Below are 21,535 nucleotides of genomic sequence, written 5' to 3'. Positions count from 1 at the left end.
ATTGGGAAAACTTCCACTCTTTCAAGATTGGAGAGAACTGAGTTAGAGTGGTGGTGCTAGCATTTGTCTTGTAGACATATATATCAGTATATACATACATACATATATATATATATATATATCTCAAACCTCCTGGATTTACTCATCTGGGATATTACTGATTTGAAAATTTGGCTAAGTCTCAGGATGATTTTTTTGGTAGTGAAATAGTTTGTTTACAAAACTAATCTCTGGCTGTCTGCGTCTCTCAGTAGCTCAAGTAGACCCTGTCCGCTCACTGGGCTTGGGCACAGGCTACAGAAGGAACATTTGAAAGGTCTGAGTGCTGCACAAAGCAGACATTCCCTTTGTGGAACCATTTCGGGAGTGGGGGAGACTGCTGTTCTTCACATCGGGCAGTTTTTGCTGCTAGGAAAACAAGGCAGGAATGGCACAGGAAAGGATGAGGTCATTTCCTGGTGGAGGGGACGGCTGAATGTGGGGGCACAAGGCTAAACTTCTCCCCTCATCATTAGCAATCAGGGAAGGGAAACACAAATTAAAACCACAAGGGGATGCCACTACACACCCATCAGAATAGCTATAAGAAAAGAAAAAAAAAGGCATTGCCAAGTGTTGGCAAGGATGTGGAGAAGATGGAGCCCTCATAAAATGTTTCAAGATGATTTTTCAAAAGCAGCTGTAATGAGATATAATTCACATGCCATAAAATTCACACTTTTTGAGTGTACAATTCAAAGATTTTAGTAAATTTATAAGGTTGCATAATCATCACTGCAATCCAGTTTTAGAACATTTCTATCACCTTCAAAAATCCCCTCCTGCCTATTTACAGTTAATCCCCACTCCTACCTCCAGCCCTAGGCAACCGTTGGTCTGTTTTCTGTCTCTATAAATTTGTCATTTCAAGGCATTTCATAAAAAATTTTTTTTTTAATAATGTTTTACATCTGGCTTCTTTCACTTATCATGTTTTTGAGGTTCAACCATGTTGTAGCATGTATCAGTATTTCATTTCTTTTTATTGCTTAAGAGCATTACATTGTATGAATATACCACATTTTGCTTTTCCATTCACCAGTTGATGGATATTTGGGTTGTTTCTAGTTTGGGGCTGTTATCAATGCTACTATAACTATTAGCATGCAAGTTTTTGTGTGGACGTCATTTTCCTTTCCCTTGGGTATATTCTGAAGAGTGCAGTTGCTGGATCATATGGTAAGTTTATGTTTAACTTTAAAAAAAAAGCTACCAAACTGTTTTCCAAAGTGGATGCACATTCCCAGTACCAATATATGAGGGTTCCATCTTCTCCACATCCTTGACAATGCCTGGGAATGTCTGGTTTTATTTTTTTGATAGCCATTCTAATGCGCGTGAAGTGGCATCTCATTGTGGTTTTAATTTTCATTTCCCTGATGGCTAATGACATTGAGCATCTTTCCATGTGTACATACCCATTTGTTTATCGTCTTTGATGAAATGTCTATTCAAATCTCTTGCCCTTTTTTAAATTGGATTGTTGGTCTTTTTTTACTGAACTGTAAAATTTCTGTATATATTCTAGATACAAATCCTTTATCAGATATATGATTTGCAAATATTTTCTCACATTCTGTGGCTTGTCTTCATTTTCTCTTTTTATTGTGGTGAAAATATACACAGCAAAACATACACCAGTTCAACAATTTCTACATGTATAATTCAGTGGCATGGATTACATTTTTCAAGTTGTGCAACCAATCTTGATATCCTTTTCCAAATTATTCCATCACCATTAACATAAACTCACTGCCCCCTAAACAAAAACTGTCCTTATCCCCCTATGTTGTGGAGGACTTTATATTAGAAAATTAATAGACACTGAAGTTTGGCATTCATAAATTCATTTAGTTTATTGCAAGGTAGTCATAGCAAGGCACACAAGTAAAATCTCACAACATTCACTTAGAACCGGAGAATCAGAACTAAGAATTACAGTTACAAAGTTAGTTCAATGATTAGAGCCCAAATTTTTAGACTTCAGGCTTTTACCTTTAACCAGAGGTCTTGGGAGGAAGGCTTAAACATGGTGCAAACTCAGCAGAGGTCCTTCGTAGCTAGGGTCAGAGGTCAGGGGCGGCCAGCAGAGTCTCAGCAGGTTCTCTGTGTTTGGCTCTGTCTTCTGCTAGTGAGTGAGCAGAAATCGGCGGTTTATATGTAAATTTGTCACCTTGGCTCCACCAGACAAGGGCCATTGTGACATCTAAGACTAGTATGTCTTTTCCCTAGCGTTAGAAAAATGAGATAAGCTAAATGAGGCATCTTTTCTTCAAGGTTAGAGATTAGGGAGGTTGTTTAGACTTATGTCTCAGGGCTAGTTTACAAAGATAAACTATATTATGTCTTCTTTTATCACAGCATGTCAGATCAAAGTCAACTTAAAGATTGTTTACCACATTCTTCACATACTTCTATGTTTCTGTCTACGTTCAGAAATTTTCAACAACTTTATCATGACTTAGAGGTTTCTAATGACTTACAGTTAATGTTAGAGAGCCTCACAAAGGTAGACATATTTTTATTTATAAGTGCATATTATGAGTGCTTATATATATGCATTTTGAAAGCATAATATTAACTTATACCTTATGGAATTTGAGATCATTATAGGAACGTACAGAGACCCTCCTTTTCACCCCTGGTAACCACTAATAATTTTTGATTTCTATGTATTTGCTTATTCCATGTAAGTGAGATCATACTTGTCCTTTTGTGACTTATTTTGCTCAGCATAATATTTTCAAGGTTCATCCATGTTGTGGCATATACCAGAACTTCATTTATCTTTATGGCCGAGTGATATTCCACTATTTATCCATTCATCTGTTGATGGAAATTTCAGTTGTTTCCACATTTTGGCTATTGTGAAAAGTGCTGCAACGAGCATTGGTGTACATGTGTCTGTTCCCACTGCTTTCAAGTTTCTTGGGGGTATACCTAAGAGCGGAATTTTGGGGCATGTGGTAGTTCTGTGTTCAGAATTTTGAGAAACAGCCAAACTCTTTTCCATAGTTGTTAGTTGTTAGATGCCGTTGAGTCAGTTCTGACTCATAGTGACCCTATGTACAACAGAATGAAACACTGCCCAGTCCTGCACCATCCTCACAATTGTTGTTATGCTTGAGCCCATTGTTGTAGCCTCTGTGTCATCCATTTCGTGCAGGGTCTTCCTCTTTTTTTGCTGACCCTTTACTCTACCAAGCATGATGTCTTTCTTCAGAGACTGATCCCACCTGATAACATGTCCAAAGTGTGTGAGACGAAGTCTTACCATCCTTCCTTCTAAGGAGCATCCTGGCTGTACTTCTTCCAAGACAGATTTGTTCGTTCTTTTGGCAGTCCATGGTGTGTTCAATATTCTTCACCAACACCATAATTCAAAGGTGTCACTTCTTTGGTCTTCCTTATTCATTGTCCAGCTTTTGTGTGCATCTGAGGCTTGGGTCAGGTGCACCTTAGTCTTCAAGGTGACATCTTTGCTTTTTAACACTTTAAATAGGTCTTTTGCAGCAGATTTGTCCAATGCAATGTGTCATTTGATTTCTTGACTGTGGCTTTCTATGGGTGTTGATTGTGGATCCAAGTAAAATGAAATCTTTGACAACTTCAACCTTTTCTTGGTTTATCATGATGTTTTCCACAGTGGCTATATCATTTTGCATTCCCACTAGCAGTGGGTGAGGGTTTCAATTTCTCCATAACCTGGCCAACACGTATGGCTTTCTGTGTTTTGATTATTGCTGCTCTAATGGGGGTGAGATGGTACCTCCTTATGGTTTTAATTTGCATTTCACTAATGATTAATGATGTTGAGAATCTTTTCATATGCCTATTGGCCATTTGAATATCTTCTTTGGTGAAATGTCTGTTCAAGTCCTTTGCCCATTTTTTGATTGGGTTGTTTGTCTTTCTTTTGTGTAGATGTATTTTATATATATTCGATATTAGTCCCTTATTCGATATATGGTTCCCCCAAAATTTCTCCAATTCTATAGATTGTCTTTTTACTTTTTTAATAAAGTTCTTTGTTGAATGAAAGTATTTAATTTTTATGAGATCACATTTATCTATTTCATCTTTTGCTGCTCATTCATTTGTTGTCATATCTGATAGTCCATTGCCAAAAACTAGGTCCTACAGCTTTGACCCTACATTTTCTTCTAAGAATTTTATGGCTTTTGTTTTCACATTTAGGTCCATGATCCATTTGGAATTAGTTTTTGTGTATGGTGTGAGGCTTGGCTCCTGATTCATTCTTCTGCATGTGAAAATCCAATTTCCCCATCACCGTTTAGTGAAGACATCTTTCCCTTTCTTCCTGGACTTAGCACACTTGTCTAAAATCAGTTGACCATAGATGATATGAATTTATTTCTGGACTCCAAATTATATTCCATTGGTCTATATGTCTATTATTATACCAGTATCAGGCTGTTTTAATTATTGTGGCTTTATTTATGTCTAAAATCAGTAAATGTGACTTCTCCTACTTTATTCTTCAAGATTGCATTACCCTTCCATATAAATTTGAGAATTGGCTTTTCCATTTATTCAAAGAAGGATGTTGGAATTTCAGTGGGGATTGCATTGAATTTATAGATTACTTTGGGTAGTACTGACATCTTAACTATATTAAGCATTCTAATACATGAACACAAAATGTCCTTCCACTTATTTATGTCTTCTTTGATTTCTTTTGGTAATGTTTATAGTTTTCTGTGTACAAGTATTTTACCTTTTGATTAAATTTATTCATAAGTATTTTTTCTTTTAGGTGCTATTGTAAATGGTCGTATTTCCTTAATTTCCTTTTCTGCTTGCTCATTGTTCATGTATAAAAATCTGATTTTTGTGTGTTGACCTTAAACCCTACCACTATGCCAAATTCATTTGTTAATTCTAATAGCTTTCTTGTGGATTCTTTGAGGTTTTCTATGTAGAGTATCATGTCATCTGCAAAAAGAGATAATTTCACTTCCTCCTTCCCAATTTGGATACCTTTTTTTTTTTCTAGCCTGATTGCTCTGACCAGGACTTCCAGAATGATGTTGAATAACAGTGGTGAGAGTAGGCATCCCTGTCCTGTTCCTGATTTTAATGGGAAAGCTCAGTCTTTCTCCATTGAGTATGATGTTAGCTGTGGGTTTTTATGTATTTTTAATTGTTTTTATATTTTTATATTATTTATTTTTTTATAAATGCCCTTTATTATATTGAGGAATTTCCTTTCTATTTCTATCTTGTTAAGTGTTTTTTTTCCTCCTTTTTGCTATTATTTTCATAACTATTACATTTACATGTGTATTGAATTTTGTAAAATAACTTTTCCGCATCTATTGAGATGATCATGTGGTTCTTTTCCTTTGTTCTGTTACATTGATTGATTTTCTAATGTTGAACAACCTTGCATTCTTAGGATAAATCCCACTTGATTCTGGTTTATAACCCTTTAAATATGTTTTTGGATTTAGTTTGCTAGTATTTTGTTGAGTATTTTTGCACCTATATTAGCATCCATTTCTTCTAAATTATCTAATTTGTTCATGTACAACTGTTCACAATATTTCATTTCAATCACTTTTATTTCCATAGGGTCAGTTGTAAAGTCCCCATTTTCATTTCTAATTTTAGATATTTGCATCTTTTGTCTCTTTTTATCAGCCTAGCCAACAGTTTGTTGATTTCATTTATCTTTTTAAAAAAACCAACTTCTGATTTTGTTGGTTCTGTCTATATTGTTTTCCTATTCTCTATTTCATCTATTTCTGCTCTGCTCTTTCTTCTGGTAGATTTGGGCTTATTTTGCTCTTCCTATGCTAATTCCTCAAGTTGTAGAATTATGCTATTGATTTGGGATTTTTCTTATTCTTTTTAAAATAATTTTATTTATTTTATTGTTGTTGTTGAGAATATACATAGCAAAACAAACACCAATTCAACAGTTTCTACATGTACCATGTACTGACATTGATTACATTCTTCGAGTTTTGTAACCATTCTCACCCTCCATTTCTGAGTTGTCCCCCCCCACCATTGGCATAAATTCACTGCCCTGTAAGGTTCCTATCTGATCTTTCAAATTGTTGTTGTCAGTTTGATCCCATATAGGTAGTTCTTAAAAGAGCGTAATGCTCAAGGCAGACGTTTTTTACTAGTAAAACTATTGTTTGCTTTTAAGCAAACATCATGGAATATTATTGGTTTAAGGCTTAAAGATTGTCTCAGGGCAATAGTCTCAGGGGTTCATTCAACCTTCATGGCTCCAGGAAATCTGGAGTATATGAGAACTTGAAATTCTCTTCTGCATTTTCCCTCTTTTGATCAGTATTCTTCTATGGAATCTTTGATCAAAACATTCAGTAATAGTAGCTGGGTACTATCCAGTTCTTCTGGATTCATGGCAAAGGAGGCAGTAGTTCATGTAGGCAATTAGCCATACATTCCATACCCTCCTCCTATTCCTGACTCTCCTCCTTCCTCTGTTGCTCAAGACAGAGATCAATTGTTGTGCCTTGGATGGCCACTTGCAAGCTTTTAAGACCCCAGGCACTATGCAACAAACTAGGAAGTAGAACAGAAGCACTAAACATTTTATTAGGTCAATTAACTGGGATGGTCCATTAAACCATGACCCTAAATCTCCAAACCAAGAAACAAAATCCTATGAGGTTTTTGGCTGTACATAAGCAGCCTCAGCAGCCGCTCTTTTTTTTTTTGTAATTGTTGTAACTGTATCTATCACACAACGTTTACCAATTCAACTTTTTGCAGGAGCACAGCTTATTGACGGCAATTACAATAATAGGCTGGGCAACTCTACCCTTAATGAGATTTTTCCATCACCATTAATCCCCCCCCCTTTCCTCCTCCTCCCACCCCTGGCAACCACTAATAAACTTTATTCTCGATACATTTGCTTTTTCTTGTCTTTTTTATATAAACGAGGTCATAGACTATTAGTCCTTTTGTGATAGACTTATTTCACTCAGCATAATGTCTGCCAGCTCCATCCATGTTGTAGCATGTATCGAATTCATTTCTCCTACTGGCTGAGTAGTATTCCATTGTATGTATGTACCACATTTTGTTCATACATTCATCTATTGATGGGCATTTAGGTTGTTTCCACCTTTTGGCTATTGTGTATAGTGCTGCAAGGAACATTGATGTACACGTCTCTGTTTGAATCTCTGCTTTCAAGTCTTTTGGGTGTATACGTAGGAATGGAATTGATGGGTCATATTTTTTTTATGGTAGTTCTATTTTTAATTTTTTGAGGAATCACCACACTCTTTTCCACAACGGCTGTACCATTTTGAATTCTCACCAGTAATGGGTCAGTGTTCCAATTTCCCCACATCCTTTCTAACATTTGTTATTTTGTTTTTATTTATTTATTTAGTCTTAGCCAGTGAAATGGTACGTCACTGTGGTTTTGGTTTGTATCTCTCGATGGCTAATGATGCTGAACATCTTTTCATGTGTTTGGTAGTCATTTGAATGTCCTCATTGGTGAAATGTCTATTCAAGCCCTTTGCCCATTTAATGTTTGGGTTATTTGTGTTTTTGTTGTTAAGTTGTCAAAGTTTTATATATATTTTTGTTAATGGATTCTTGTCAGATATATGGTTTTTGAAGATATTCTCCCAGTTCATAGCTTGTCCTCTCACTTTTTTTGGTAAAGTTTTTTGATGAACAAAAGTTTAATTTTTATGAGGTCTGATTTATTTATTTAGTCTTTTTCTGCATGTGTTTTAGTTATTATATTAGACAATTCATTGATAAAAGCTAGGCCTGATGGCATTGCTTTTTCTTTTAAGGATTTTATGGTTTTAGTTTGCACATTTACATCCTTAACCCATTTTGAATTTATTTTTATGTATGGTGTGGGGCATGGTTTCTGTCTTATTTTTCTGCATGTGGAAATATAGTTTTCCCAGCGCCATTTATTGAAGAAGTCTGTTCCCCATCGAATGAATTAGGACCCTCATGAAAAATAAATTTACCATAGACGTGTGGGTTTATTTCTGAACTCTCAATTCTATTCCATTAGTCTATATGTCTATTGTTATACCAGTATCAGGCTGTTTTGATTACTGTAGCTGTATAATATGTTTTAAAATCAGGAAGTGTGAGTTCACCTGCTTTGTTCTTCTCTTTCTGCATTGCTTTAGCTATTTGGGGCCTCTTGTCATTTCATATCCTGCTCGGAATTGGTTTTTGCATTTCTGTAGGCTGTTGGAATTTCGATTGGCATTGCAATGACTCTATAGATTGCTTTAGGTAGTATAGACATCTTAACAATATTAAGTCTTCCAATCCATGAACATGGAACATGTTTCCATTTATTTAAGCCTTCTTTAATCTCATTCAGCAGTGTTTTATAATTTTCATCTTATAAGTCCTCCACGTCCCTGGTTATATTTATTTCTAGGTATTTTATTCTCTTAGATGCTATCGTAAATAGAATTGTTTCCCTAATTTCCCTTTCAGATTTCTCATTGCTGGTGTAAAGAAACCCAAGTGATTTTTGCTTGTTGATCTTGTACACTATAACTTTGCTAATTCATCTGTTAGCTTTAGAAATTTTCTTGCAGACTCTTTTAGATTTTCTATATATAAGACCATATCATCCGTGAATAGAAATACTTTCACTTCTTCCTTTCCAATCTAGATACCTTTTATTTCTTTTTCTTGTCTTATTACTCTGGTTAGGACTTCTAATACAATATTGAATAGAAGTGATGAGAGTGGGCACTTTTGTCATGTTCTTGATTTCAAGGAGAAAACTCTCAGCCTTTCTGCATTGAATATAATGTTGGCTGTTGGCTTTTCATACATGCCCTGAATCATACTGAGGAATTTCCCTCTTATTACAATCTTCTTTAGGATTTTCATCAAGAAAATGTGTTCAGTTTTATCAAGTGCTTTTTCTGCATCCATAGAATCCTGTGGTTCTTTTCCTTTATTCTGTATATGTGGTGTATTACTTTGATTAATTTTTTTATTGAACTTTAGATGAAGGTTTACAGAACAAACTAGTTTCTCATCAAAGAGTTAGTACACACGTTGTTGTATGACATTGGTAAACAGCCCCACGACATGTCAACACTCTCCCTTCTCAACCCTGGGCTCCCTATTACTGGCTTTCCTGTTCCCTCCTACTTTCCAGTCCCTTCCCCAGGGCTGGTGCGCCCCTTTAGTCTTGTTTTGTTCCATGGGCCTGTTCAATCTTTGGCTGAAGGGTGAACCTCAGGAGTGACCTCATTACTGAGCTGAAAGGGTGTCTGGGGTCCATACTCTCAGGGTTCTTACAGTCTCTGTCAGGCCAGCAAGTCTAGTCTTTCTCTTTAGAGAGTTAGAATTTTGTTCTACATTTTTCTCCAGCTCTGTCCGGGACCCTCTACTGTGCTCCCTGTCAGAGCAGTCAGTGGTGGTAGCCGGGCACCATCTTGTTGTACTGGACTCAGTCTGGTGGAGGCCATGATAGGTGTGGTCCATTAGTCCTTTGGACTAATCTTTACCATGTGTCTCTAGTTCTCTTCATTCTTCCTTGCTCCCGAATCGGTGAGACCAGTGGCGTGTCCTAGATGGCCTCTTACAGGCTTTTAAGACCCCAGACGCTAGTAGAATGTAGAACATTTTCTTTATAAACTCTGTTATGCCAATTGAGCTAGATGTTCCCTGAGACCATGGTTCCCACAGCCCTCAGCCCAGCAATTCAGTCCCTCAGGGGGTTTGGGTGTGTCGGTTTTTTTTTTATGGAGCTACCATGGCCCTGCCTTGTACAGGCTGTGTTGGCTTCCCAGTATTGTGTACTGTCTTACCCTTCACCAAAGTTACCTCTTACCTATTGTCTACTAAGTGTTTTTCCATCCACACCCCTCCCGTCCCTCATAACCATCAAAGATTGTTTCTTTTTGTATGTAAACCTTTTCATGAGTTTTTACAGTAGTGGTCTCACACAATATTTGTCCTTTTGTGATTGACTTATTTCACTCAGCATAATGTCCTCCAGATGCGTCCATGTTATGTGATGCTTCGCAGATTCATCATTGTTCTTTAGTGTTGCATAATACTCCATTGTGTGTATGTACCACAGTTTGATTATCCATTCATCTGTTGATGGGCGTTTAGGTTGTTTTCATCTTTTTACTATTGTGAACAATGCTGCAATGAACACGGGTGTACATATATCTATTTGTGTGATGACTCTTATCTCTCTAGGATATATTCCTAGGAGTGGGATTGCTGGATCATACAGTATTTCTACTTCTAGCTTTCTGAGGAAGCACCATATCATTTTCCAAAATGGTTGTATCATTTTGCATTCCTGCCAGCAGTGCATAAGAGTTCCAATCTCCCCACATCGTCTCCAACATTTGTTATTTTCTTTTTTTTTTGATTCGTGCCAGTAATGCCAGGGTGAGATGGTATCTCACTGTGGTTTTGATTTGCATTTCTCTGATGGCTAGAGATGGTGAGCATTGCCTCATGTGTCTGTTGGCCACTGGAATGTCTTCTTTGGTGAAGTGTCTGTTCATGTCCTTTGCCCACTTTTAATTGGATTATTTGTCTTTTTGTTGTAGAGGTGTTGGATTCTCTTGTAGATTTTAGAGATTAGACCTTTGTCTGACTTGTAATAGCCAAAATTTTTCTCCTAGTCTGTAGGTTCTCTTTTTACTCTTTTGATGAAGTCATTTGATGAGCATAAGTGTTTAATTTTTAGAAGATCCCAGTTATCTAGCTTATCCTCTGGAGATTGTGTGTTGTTGTCTGTGATTTGTATCCTGTTAATGCCATGTATCAGGGCCTCTAGTGTAGTTTGTGTTTTTTCTTCTATGAGCTTCATAGTTTTTGGCTTTATATTTGGGTCTTTGATCCCTTTAGAGTTAGTTTTTCTATACAGTGTGAGATATGGGTCCTGTTTCATTTTCTGGTGATGGACATCCACTTTGCCAGTACCCTTTGTAAAAAGGCTGCCTTTTCCCCATCTGAAGGGCTTTTGCCGAAGATCAGGTGACCATAGGTAGATGGATTTACATCTGGGTTCTCAATTCTGTTCCATTGGTCAATGTATCTGTCGTCATACCAGTACCAGGCTGTTTTTACTACCGTGGCTGTATAGTAGATTCTGAGGTCAGGTAGTGCGAGTCCTCCTACTTTATTCTTCTTCAGTAGAGCTTTACTTATCCGGGGCCTCTTCCCTTTCCATATAAAGTTAATGATAAGTTTTTCCATCTTTTTAAAGAATGTTGTTGGTATTTCAATTGTCATTTTCACAATGTTGAGTCGACCTATCCATGAGCATGGTAATTTTTTCCATTTGTGTAGATCTCTTTTGGTTTCTTCTGGTAGTGTTTTGTAGTTTTCTTTTTGTATAGGTCTTTTACATCCCTGGTTAAATTTATTCCCAAGTATTTTATTTTTTTAGGGGCTATTATAAATGGTATTGTTTTCCTGATTTCTTTTTCATCATTGTCTTTATTGGTGTATAGCAATCCCACTGATTTTTGTATGTTGATCTTCTATCTATCCTACTACTCTGCTGAGTCTTTCTATTAGTTCCAGTAGTTTTCTCATGAGTCTTTTGGATTTTCTAAGTATAGTATCATATCACCCGCAAACAGGGAGAGTTTAACTTCTTCATTACTAATTTGAATGTCCTTTAATTTTGTTTCTTGCCTTATTGCTCTAGCTAAGACTTCCAAAACAATGTTAAATAGGAGTGATGATAAAGGGCATCCTTGTCTTTTTCCTGTTCTCCAGGGGAATGTTTTCATCCTCTCTCCATTGAGAACGATGTTGGTTTTGCATAAAAAAAAAAAATAGTGCCATCGTTTTGCATAGATGCCCTTTATTATGTTGAGAAATTTCACTTCTATACCTAATTTTATTGAGAGTTTTTATCAGGATTGGGTGTGGGACTTTTTCAAATGCCTTTTCTGGGTCAATTGAGATGATCATGTGTTTCTTTTCTTTCCTCTGATTTATGTGGTGGATTACATTGACTGATTTTCTAATGTTGAACCATCCTTGCATACCTGGTATGAATTCTATTTGGTCATGGTGTATTATTATTATTATTTTTGATATGATGCTGAATTCTATTGGCTAGAATTTTTGCATCTTGATTCATAAGAGATATTGGTCTGTAATTTTCTTTTTTGTGGTGTCTTTGCTTGGTTTTGGTATCAGGGTTATGCTGACTTCATAGAATGAATTCAGAAGTATTTCTTCCTTTTCTACGTTCTGAAATAGTTTGAGTAGTACTGGTGTAAACTCTTCTCTGAATGTTTGGTAGAATTCTCCAGTGAAGCCATCTGGGCCAGGACTTTTTTTTTTTTGTTGGGATTTTTTTTGTTTTTTTGTTTTACTTTTTCAATCTTTTCTCGTGTTATGGGTCTGTTCAGATTTTCAACATCATTTTGTTTTAGTTTGGGTAGGTAGTGTGTCTGTAGAAATTTGTCCATTTCCTCTAGGTTTTCAGATTTGTTGGAGTATAGTTTTTCATAATACTTTGCTATGATCCTTTTTATTTCAGTTGGGTCTTTTGTAAAGTCCCCCATTTCATTCCTTATTTGGGTTATTCGTGTTCTCTCCTGTTTTTCTTTTGTCAGTTTGGCCAGTGGTTTGCTGATCCTTTCAAAGATCCAACTTTTGGTTTTGTTGATCCTTTCCGTTGTTTTTCTATTCTCTATTTCATTTATTTCTGCTCTGATCTTTATTATTTCCTTTCTTCTGGTGGCTGTGGGCTTCTTTTGCTGTTCTCTTTCTATTTGTTCCAGTTGTGTAATGTTTTGACTTTGTGCCTTTCTTCTTTTTTGATGTGTGGACCTAGTGCTAGAAATTGACCTCTGAGGACTGCCTTTGCTGTGTCCCAAAGGTTTTGGTATGATGTCTTTTCATTCTTGTTTGATTCTAGGAACTTTTTGCTTCCATCTTTGATTTATTCTATTATCCAGTGGTTTTTAAGCAGGGTGTTATTCGGTTTCCATGTAATTGGTTTTTTTTTTTTCCTTACTCTTCCAGTTGTTAATTTCTACTTTGATGGCATTGTGGTCAGAGAAGATACTTTGTATCATCTCAATGTTTTGGATTTTCTTGAGGGTTGCTCTGTGGCCTAAGATGTGCTCTATTCTGGGTAATGTTCCATGTATATTGGAAAAGAATGTGTACTTTCCAGCTGTTGGGTGGAGTGTTCTATATATGCCTATTAGGTCAAGTTGGCTGATTTTGCTCTTTAGCTCTTCTGTATCTTTGTTGACTTTCTTTCTAGATGTTCTGTCCTTTACTGAAAGTGGCGTGTTGACGTCTCCTACTACTATTGTGTAACTGCCAATTTCTGTTTTCAGTGCCATTAGAGTTTGTTTTATGTGTTTTGGAGACTTGTCATTGGGGGCATAGATGTTTTTTATGGTAGAGTCTTCATGATGTATCATCCACTTAACCATTGTATAGTGCCCTTCTTTGTCTTTTATGGTGGTTTTTGTTTTAAAATCGATTTTATCTGAGATTAATATTGCCACTCATGCTCTTTTTTGGTAGTTATTTGCTTGATATATTTTTTCCATTCTTTGATTTTTAATAAATTTATGTCTTCGTTTCTAAGGTGTTTCTCTTGTAGACAGCATATTGATGGATCCTGTTTTTTTTAATCCATTCTGTCATTCTGTGTCTCTTTATGGGTGCATTTAGGCCATTTACATTCAGTGTAATTATTAATAGGTGTGAGTTTATTGCTATCATTTTGTAGTGTTTTTTTGTGGTGCTGACATTTTCTTTGTTCCTCTTACTCTCCTGTGCTGAGTTCCTTTTGTTTGTGGATTTCTTTTTCATTTCTTTTGTTTTTGTAGATTTTGTTTTTATTGAGACTTTTTGTTTTTCTTCTTTATTTTGATGAGTAGGTTTGTTATCTTTCTTTGTGGTTACCTTGATACTTACCCTTATCTTCCTAGGTTTGAACCAGTCTACTAATACTTTGTATCACCTTGCCTTCCTCTCCATTAGAAAGTTCTATACCTATACTGTTTATTCCCTCTTTTATTTTTCTGACATTTTTGTCAATTACAGATTAACCCTCTCTGTTTCCCTGTTGCAATTGTTTTGGTTTTGGATAGTCCTTGAGAGTTCATTTCCTAGGTTGGTATCTGGCTGGTACAATCTTGTGCCTGGGATTCAGGCTGTGGTTTGGGGCTGTTTGTTCTCAGACCAAAGGACTCCCTTTAATAATTCTTGTAAGTTTGGTTTAGTTTTAACACATTCCCTTAATTTCTGTTTATCTGGAAATGTCCTAATTTCGCCATCATATTTGAATGAAACTTGCAGGATATATTTTTCTTGGTTGGCGATTTTTTTCTTTCAAGGTTTTATATATGTCATCCAATTGCTTTCTGTCTGCGTTGTCTCTACTGAATAATCAGAGTTTAGTCTTATTGTTTCTCCTCTGTATGTGAATTTTTGTTTTTCTCAAGCTGCTCGCAGGATTTTTTCTTTGTCTTTGGTTTTAGTGAGTGTGATTACGATATGCCTTGGTGTTTTTCTTTTGCGGTCTATCCTATATGGGGTTCTTTAAGCTTCTTGGATGGTCACCTTTTCATCGTTCCTGATATTAGGGAAGTTTTCTGTCAGCAATTCTTCCATGATCCTCTCTGTGTTTTCCATTTTCTCTCCCTGTTCTGGAACTCTGATCAGTCACACATTTTTGCTTTTGATTGTATCCTACATAATTCTCAGCGTTTGTTCATTTTCTTCATTCTTTTTTTCTGATTTTTCCTCAAACAGAGTTGTATCCAAGTGTTTGTCTTCAATTTTGCTGATTCTGTCTTCCATCGTTTCAGATTTGCTCCTGAGCCCTTCTGTGACACTGTCCATTTCTGAAATCTTGTTGTTTATGTTTTGGATTTCTAATTGTTGTTTTTGTATGATTTCTAGTTGTGAGTTTGACATTTTTTTCTGTATTTCCTGAATTGTTCCATTTTTCGTCTGCATTTTCCTGCCTTTTCCATAAGTTTGTCTATTTTTTCCTCATTTTTGTCTGCTTTTTGCTTCAACTCTTGGATTGCTCTGAATATTAGAGATTTGAATTCCCTGTCAGGTGGTTCTAGTGCCTTCTCTTCTACTGGAAAGTCATTTGGTGTTTTATTTTGGACTCCTACTGGAACCATCCTGTCTTTTTTTTTTTTTTTTTAATATGCTTTGATATTGTCTGCTGTCTTTGGAACATTCAGCAGTTATTTTCTTTGTTTCTTGATTGTAGATTTTTTTGTTATGTCCTGCTTTTTTTGTTTTATTTGGTTATTTCTGAGCAGGTGGGCTGTGCATTCTTTGTTGTTTGCTCATCTGTAGTCACAATACTTTTCACCTCCTTATCCAGTCAATCAGCTATGGACAGGTCCAGATGAAGGGGAGGGGCTTAGATGGGTTGTTTGTAGCACATACTAGGGTTGACAGGGCGGGCCAGGAATCAGTGCTGGGCAGGTTCCAGTAGGCCGTGCCTGTAGTGCTTGGGGGTGTGATGTTCAGTGCACAGTGCAGGTAGGCAGGAGAGAGGCGGAAGGTTGTGATGTGTGGAGCTATTAGTGTATGGGGAAGAGGAGAGAAAAACAGGAGCTAAAAACAAAGAAAAAAAAGAGTGCTAAGGGAGCTTGGCATTGGAATGGAGGGAAAAGAAACAGAAATGGGGAAAAGCAAAAATACAAAAAAAAGGAAAAGGGAAAAAGAAAAAAATAACTAGAAAAAAAATTGGAAAAAAAAGAAAAGAAAAGCTCCTAGGAGTCCTGGAGTCCCAGTGGTGGGGCTGCTAAGACTGGGGAAGTGGCTCCTCAGCTGTGCAGCATAGCCTGGCTAGAGGGGGCACAGATGTCACACAATACCAGGTATTCAGTAGACAGGAAAAGATAAGTGTAGAGAGATGAGAAGTGTAAAATGATGAACGACAGAAACGGAAAAAGGGAAAAAGGAAGGGAGGGAGGGAGGGAGGGAGGGAGGGAGGGAGGAAGGAAGGAAGGAAGGAAGGAAGGAAGGAAGGAAGGAAGGAAGGAAGGAAGGAAGGAAGGAAGGAAGGAAGGAAGGAAGGAAGGAAAAATGCCCCCAGGGATCTCACCTACATGGCTGCTCAGATTGGGGAACTACATGGCTGCTCAGATTGGGGAACTACATGGCTGCTCAGATTGGGGAAGTGGCTCCTAAGCCGTGCAGTACAGCCCGGCTAGAAGGGGCTCCCAAGCTGCGAAAAGAAAAATAAAACAAACAGAACAGAACAAAGCAAAACAAGGCAAAAAAAAAAAAAAAGCCCCAGGGATCCTGCCAGCATGTTGTCGCGGGTCGGGGGAGTGTTTCCCTAGTTGAGTGCGGCTTCACAGCCTTTCAAGAAGAAGCAAAGATGGCACAGGGAGCTAGGTGTTCTAGAGAAAGGAGGGGGAGGTTGTAGGAGACACAGAATAAACCAAAAGAGAGGGAAAGAACCAACACCAGCTCAGGGGCCCAGCCAGTGTGAATCCAAGCAGCCTGAGGCCAAAGCAGTTGCCTCCTGGCCAAAAGACAGTGGCTTCCGGGAAGCAGAGGAGGCCAAAGTGGGGAGGAAGAAGAGGGGGATTAGGAATCCTATATCGCTGATTACCAGGTGCTCTGTCTCCTGCTGGGAACTTTGTGAAGCTGCTTTCCCATACTCCCTGTCCGCCGATCTTCGACGTGGGTGGGGCGAATCCAAGCGGCACAGACACTGCACTTGCCACCCAGTGGAGCCACCGCAGCAAGCCAACAAGATCGGAGGTAGAGCAGCGGGGAGAGAATGGGGGATGTGAAAGCCTGTATCGCTGGTTACCGGGTGCTCTGTCTCCTGCTGGATGTTCCAGGAAGCTGCTTTCCTGTGCTCCCTGTCTGTCAGTCCCTGACTGGATTCCAAGATGGTGGATCCCTGCTGCGTTAGCGATGGTACCCTCCGCACATCTCTCTCCTGGCTCTCCGTCCTCTGTCAGTTTCTTATTCCATTCAGTGCTTGGCTGAGTTCTTTAATTCTTCATTTGACACTTCAGGTTCCAGGAATGACGTTTGTCTCTGTTTTACTTAGTTTTTCGGGTCTTTGCTGTAGAGGGACGGTGTAGTGCTTCTGTCTATTGCACCATGTTGGCCAGAAGTCTTCCACTGATTGATTTTCCAGTGTTAAACCATTCCTGCATTCCTGGAATAAATCCCACTGGGTTATGGTGTATGGCTCTTTTAATATGCTGTTGGATTCTGTTTGCTAGTATTTCGTTGAGAATTTTTGCATATATATTCATAAGACATATTGGCTTGTAGTGTTCTTTTGTGTTGTCTTTGGTTTTGGTATCAGTGTTATCTTTGCTTCATAGAATGAATTAGGGAATATTCCTTCCTTCTCTATCTTTCGGAAGAGTTTAAACAGTATTGGTGTCAATTCTTGTCTAAATGTTTGGTAGAATTCTCCAGTGAAGCCATCAGGTCCAGGACATTTTTTTTGGTTGAGAGGTTTTTGATCACTGATCAGATCATTTCACTTGTTATGTTTTTGCTGAGATTTCTATTTCTCCTTGAGTCAATCTGATTAGGTTTTGTTCTTCTAAGAATTCATTCATTTCATTTGAGTTATTCGGTTTGTTGCCATACAGTTGTTCACAATATTCTGTCATAATTCTCTTTATTTCTATTGGGTCTCTTGTAATGTCCTCTCTTTCTTTTTTTATTTTGATTATTTCTATCTTTTATCTTAGTCTAGCTAAAGGTTTGTCAATTTTATTGATCTTTTCAATGAGCCAACTTCTGGTTTTATTGATTCTCTCTATTGTTTTTCTTTTTTCAATTTTATTCATTTCTGCTCTGGTCTTTTTTATTTTCTTTCATCTGGTAGGTTTAGGCTTAGCTTGCTCTTCTCTTTCAAGTTCCTGGAGTTGTTGAGTTAGGCTTAATTTGAGATTCTTTCTTCTTTTATAAGTAGGTATTTATTGCTATAAATTTCCCTCCAAGAGACGTGGAGGAGCCAAGATGGCGGACTAGGCAGACGCTACCTCGGATCCCTCTTACAACAAAGACACGGAAAAACAAGTGAATCGATCACATACATAACAATCTACGAACCCTGAACAACAAACACAGATTTAGAGACGGAGAACGAACTAATACGGGGAAGCAGCGATTGTTTCCAGAGCCTGGAGCCAGCATACCAGTCAGGTACGGCACAAGCACAGAGAGCTGCTCCAACCCCCTGAACTAACCCTGGGAGGGGGATCAGCCGGTTCCGCGGGCGGCGTGGGATGCAGCCGGTAGGAGAAGTCCCCGGGAGGCAGTGACTGGTCTTGGAGCAGAAAGAGCAGCGTCCGAGCTGGGGAACCGTCCCGCAGGGATTTGGACTGGACGCAGGTACGGCATAAACACGGAGAGTTGCTCCACCCCCCTGAACTAACCCCGGGAAGGGGACCAGCCGGGTCACGCGGGTGGCGTGGGACGCAGCCGATAGGAGAAGTCCCCGGGAGGCAGCAACTGGTATTGGAGCGGGGAGAACAGCGTCCCAGCCGGGATACTCGGTCACGGCACAAGCACGGGGAGCTGCTCCACCCATCTGAACTAACCCTGGGAGGAGGCCTAACTGGTTCTCGGGGGCAGCACGGCCACGCGGCTGGAGGGACAAGAAGTCCCCGGGAGGCAGCGACTGATTTTGGAGTCGAGAGTGCACCGTCCCAGTAGGGGAGCCTTGACGCTGGGCGTGGGGCTGGAAGCGGAGGATCTGACCGTGACTCCAGCGGGCCAGACCCCCCGGGGACAATCTCCACACAGCCAGCACACATATGCAACGCGCCCGCGGGAATCTCAGATATAATAGTCATTCCAAGCAAGACAAGCAACTCTGGCTATATTCTGAGGGGCTACTCTCCTATCTCTCTGTTCCCTCCCCCACCCTCCCCAGGCGGCTTCATTAACATCTGAATAGCCTGAGCCAGAGGGAGAACTCTGATAGGGATCTGACTGCATTTTTTTTTAGCGGATTTTCTGGAAAAACTAGTTTCCCAGTGATGGCTCGGAGACAACAATCCATATCAAACCACTTAAAGAAGCAGACCGTGACAGCTTCTCCAAACCCCCAAACAAAAGAATCAAAATCTTTCCCAAATGAAGATACAATCTTGGAATTATCAGATACAGAATATAAAAAACTAATTTACAGAATGCTTAATGATATCACAAATGAAATTAAGATAACTGCAGAAAAAACCAAGGATCACACTGATAAAACTGTTGAAGAACTCAAAAAGATTATTCAAGAACATACTGGAAAAATTAATAAGTTGCAAGAATCCATAGAGAGACAACATGTAGAAATCCAAAAGATTAACAATAAAATAACAGAATTAGACAACGCAATAGGAAGTCAGAGGAGCAGACTCGAGCAATTAGAATGCAGACTGGGACATCTGGAGGACCAGGGAATCAACACCAACATAGCTGAAAAAAAATCAGATAAAAGAATTAAAAAAAATGAAGAAACCCTAAGAATCATGCGGGACTCTATCAAGAAGGATAACCTGCGGGAGACTGGAGTCCCAGAACAGGGAGGGGGGACAGAAAACACAGAGAAAATAGTTGAAGAACTCCTGACACAAAACTTCCCTGACATCATGAAAGACGAAAGGATATCTATCCAAGATGCTCATCGAACCCCATTTAAGATTGATCCAAAAAGAAAAACACCAAGACATATTATCATCAAACTCACCAAAACCAAAGATAAACAGAAAATTTTAAAAGCAGCCAGGGAGAAAAGAAAGGTTTCCTTCAAGGGAGAATCAATAAGAATATGTTCTGACTACTCAGCAGAAACCATGCAGGCAAGAAGGGAATGGGACGACATATACAGAACACTGAAGGAGAAAAACTGCCAGCCAAGGATCATATATCCAGCAAAACTCTCTCTGAAATATGAAGGCGAAATTAAGATATTTACAGACAAACACAAGTTTAGAGAATTTGCAAAAACCAAACCAAAGCTACAAAAAATACTAAAGGATATTGTTTGGTCAGAGAACCAATAATATCAGATATCAGCACAACACAAGGTCACAAAACAGAACGTCCTGATATCAACTCAAATAGGGAAATCACAAAAACAAACAAATTAAGATTAATTAAAAAAAATACACATAACAGGGAATCCTGGAAGTCAATATGTAAAAGATCAGAATAATCAAAAAGAGGGACTAAATACAGGAGGCATTGAACTGCCATATGGAGAGTGATACAAGGCGATATAGAACAATACAAGTTAGGTTTTTACTTAGAAAAATAGGGGTAAATAATAAGGTAACCACAAAAAGGTATAACAACTCTATAACTCAAGATAAAAGCCAAGAAAAACGTAACGACTCAACTAACATAAAGTCAAGCACTATGAAAATGAGGATCTCACAATTTACTAAGAAAAACGCCTCAGCACAAAAAAGTATGTGGAAAAATGAAATTGTCAACAACACACATAAAAAGGCATCAAAATGACAGCACTAAAAACTTATTTATCTATAATTACCCTGAATGTAAATGGACTAAATGCACCAATAAAAAGACAGAGAGTCACAGACTGGATAAAGAAACACGATCCATCTATATGCTGCCTACAAGAGACACACCTTAGACTTAGAGACGCAAACAAACTAAAACTCAAAGGATGGAAAAAAGTATATCAAGCAAACAATAAGCAAAAAAGAAGAGGAGTAGCAATATTAATTTCTGACAAAATAGACTTTAGACTTAAATCCACCACAAAGGATAAAGAAGGACACTATATAATGATAAAAGGGACAATTGATCAGGAAGACATAACCATATTAAATATTTATGCACCCAATGACAGGGCTGGAAGATACATAAATCAAATTTTAACAGAATTGAAAAGCGAGATAGATACCTCCACAATTATAGTAGGAGACTTCAACACACCACTTTCGGAGAAGGACAGGACATCCAGTAAGAAGCTCAACAGAGACACGGAAGATCTAATTACAACAATCAACCAACTTGACCTCATTGACTTATACAGAACTCTCCACCCAACTGCTGCAAAATATACTTTTTTTTCTAGCGCACATGGAACATTCTCTAGAATAGACCACATATTAGGTCATAAAACAAACCTTTGCAGAGTCCAAAACATCGAAATATTACAAAGCATCTTCTCAGACCACAAGGCAATAAAACTAGAGATCAATAACAGAAAAACTAGGGAAAAGAAATCAAATACTTGGAAAATGAACAATACCCTCCTGAAAAAAGACTGGGTTATAGAAGACATCAAGGAGGGAATAAGGAAATTCATAGAAAGCAACGAGAATGAAAATACTTCCTATCAAAACCTCTGGGACACAGCAAAAGCAGTGCTCAGAGGCCAATTTATATTAATAAATGCACACATACAAAAAGAAGAAAGAGCCCAAATCAGAGAACTGTCCCTACAACTTGAACAAATAGAAAGTGAGCAACAAAAGAA

Source organism: Loxodonta africana, chromosome X (assembly GCF_030014295.1).
Source record: "Loxodonta africana isolate mLoxAfr1 chromosome X, mLoxAfr1.hap2, whole genome shotgun sequence".
NCBI classification, from domain to species: Eukaryota; Metazoa; Chordata; class Mammalia; order Proboscidea; family Elephantidae; genus Loxodonta; species Loxodonta africana.
The sequence above is the reverse complement of the archived record's forward strand: the minus strand, read 5'-3'. Positions refer to the sequence as shown.